The following is a 3,104-nucleotide window of genomic DNA, read 5'->3' as shown; positions in this document are numbered from 1 at the left end:
AACAAGATACTTTAAACTTTGGACAAGAATATGAGTTACAACTCTCTTGAAAGTAGAAAATGAGTTTGAAAATTATGGATAAAATTGTATTTTCAAAGGTGGTAAAAATGTTTCTATAAATTGTTATTGTGTTTCCTTCTGGAGTTGGTTAGGGGTAAGTCTTAAAATCTCTCATTCACCCCAGCTCCTTTCTTAGAAGGCTTTTTCTACTGACTTTGCCCTCTCTCCCCAAGTTGGAAAATGTTTGCGTGAATTAATAAATAAATTTAATCTTCCCCACAGATATCAATGATTTATTTTCTTAAGCCCCTTTCCTCTTTGTCTTGTTTCCCTGGAGAAAGATCAGAACCTCCAAAAATGACCTCTCCGGAGCTTGGCGGTGGCTGAGACTGCTCTCCAGGATCTGGTGGGGCACAGGTGAGGGCTTCTCGGTGGCGCAGGGTGGGAACAGCGGAAGCCTGCGGGCAGTGCTGGGCAGCAGCTTTGAACACTGAAGAGCTTCTCTGATCCTTGCCTTCTCTGATGACACATGGGGCCACCCAGCCCTTGTGAAGGCTGGCCGACTCAGGGGTGATATGTGTAAGTCTGAATCACCCGGGAGGAGACCAGTCTCAAAAATTCTAGGAGTGGCGCCAGTCTGGGACCTGGAAGGGCAGGGCTGCTTGGACAGGACTCTAGCCCCCATCCCACCCACTGCAGTGGTCCTAGCCAAAGCCCTGGAGCACCGTGCTCAGCCCCACACCATTCTGAGTCACTTGCTGCAGGCAGGGCACAGGCCTACCAGTGCGGTCAGTGCTGGCCCATAGTCTGGGAGGTTTGGCATTTCCGGAACCCACCACAGGAGTGAAAAACAAAAAGTATCTGAAACTCTTAACAAAGCTGGTGTTGGGAGATAAACTTGTCAGTAGTGTTGTCTCTGGCTTTTACCATAGGCAGCCATGGCCGAGGGGCATGAGTGGACCCTAGAGTGTCCGAATTGTGGTAATAAATGAGGCAATGGAGGACTTGACCTAGGTGTGCGGACGGGGAGTGTGCCCGATGAAGAGCTTCCTTCCTCGCTCCCCTTGGGCAGGGTATGGGTGCGTTAAGCAAGGTGACTCCAGAAGACAGACAGAGAAAGAAGGTGGGAGAGTGGTGGAGGGGGAGGGTTCAGGCTTGGGAGGAGCCTGAGAAGAGAGGAGAGAGAAGTGAGGAGAGAGGAGAGAGAAGTGAGGGTGCCCACCTGGAAGACACATTCACACTCTCTGTTGATTACGCAACAGTGCGTGTCCAAGAGCACAGGAGACCAGGAAGGACACCTGGCCCGGGTGGTGTGTCAGGAATGGCTATGCCAGGCCTCCTGGTGCCCTGACCTCTGGCAGCAGGTCCCAAAGCACCGATGCCTGGACCACAGGTGCGGGTACCAGCTTTGTGGGCTCCTACTGTCCAGGGGCTTCAGTTGCCCACTGACCTCAATAGCATAATACAGATGCCTAATATAGGCATTCTCAAATTAGGCTTATATGTCATACCCAGGGTTCCCCAGCCACAGTGGTGGGCCCTAGCAGGGCAGTGGAAGGCTCTGAACCGCCTCTTCACTGCTACCTCGGTGACCTCTCAGTCCACCAGCATTTAACCGCAGAAACCCCATGCCCGTCCCTGGAGGGGTCTCCAATTGCTGATTTCATCTGACGCCATAGGAATCTACAGGGCTAGGTGTCAGCCACACTGAATCAAAGGGGCTTCCCAAAGTTTAACTTACACATCTGTGAAATGAAGATGACAAATTGGTTGATATCTAAAATTTGGTTGTAGATTAGCCAGAATTCACGCACTCAAAGGCATAAAGGAAGAAGCATCCTATTCCATCACTACAAAATACACGAGTCCCTGTCCAGCACCTCCACTCGCCACTGCTCTCCAGGAGCTTCTTCCCCTGGTCCTGGCATCTTCCCATCCGCAGGTTTGCTTTGCTTTATGTAAATACTGTGGTGACTGTAGGATTTTTCCTAATCTACTAGTGGTTGCTTTCAATAAGATTCTCCTTTCCTGATTCTACTGTGCACGTGGCAGAATATGTGATATAAATCACATAAAATTGACCATTTTAACCATTTTTAGGTGTACAATTGAATGACCTTAAATACATTCACAGTGTTGTGTAACTATCACCACATCCATCTCCAGAACTTTTTCATCTTCCCAAACTGACACTCTGTCCCTCTTAGACGATCACTCTCCATTTCTACCTCCCCGGCCCCTGGTGAACTCCGATCCGCTTCATGTCCATGAGCTTGACGACTCTGGGCACTTCATATGATATGTGACTTTTTGTGTCTGGCTTCTTTCTCTGAGCATGATGTGTTTGAGGCTCACCCATGCCTCAGTAGCCATCAGTGCTTCCCTCCTTCTTGCGGTTGAGGAGTTTCCCACTGTGTGGATGGACATTTTGTTCACCCGTCCATCTGTCTGTGGACATCTGGGCTGTTTCCACCTTTTGGGTCTTGTGATCAGCCAATCACAGCTGCTGTCAGCATGTGCTTATAAGCACCCTCATGTTTGTGTGTTTTTCCTGTCATGTATTCATCTGTCTTTGTTAAAACATATGGTTTGCAAGTACAGGTTACTCTATAATCTGTGTTTACACTTAATACTTTGTAATGAAACTTTTTACCTTATTCAATATTTGACCTAACTTTAATGGCTGTACATCATTTCATTATGTGAATGTAGGGTAGTGAATGTAATCAATCCAATACTGTTAGACATTTAAGATGTTCCCCATTTGTTGCTATTGGAAGTGACAGCTGTAGCTAAATTTTTGTCCACATTCTTAATTATTTCCTTGGGATAAGTTTCTGGACATTAAATTGGTACAATAATATTAACAGCTAATATTATTGAGTGCTTTCCATGCGACAGACACTATAGTAAACACTTATAGTATAAAATGCAATTATTTTTTTATTTTTGAAGATTTTATTTATTTGACAGTGAGCACAAGCAGGGGGAGGGGCAGAGGAAGAGGGAGAAGCAAACTCACCACTGAGCAAGGAGCCTGACCTGGGGTTCGATCTCAGGACCCTGGGATCATGACCCAAGCCGAAGGCAGATGCTTAACCAAT

Source organism: Eumetopias jubatus, unplaced genomic scaffold (genome assembly GCF_037043125.1).
Source record: "Eumetopias jubatus isolate StellerSeaLion01/CBP00866 unplaced genomic scaffold, mEumJub1_p1.0 scaffold_12, whole genome shotgun sequence".
Lineage (NCBI taxonomy): Eukaryota > Metazoa > Chordata > Mammalia > Carnivora > Otariidae > Eumetopias > Eumetopias jubatus.
The sequence above is the reverse complement of the archived record's forward strand: the minus strand, read 5'-3'. Positions refer to the sequence as shown.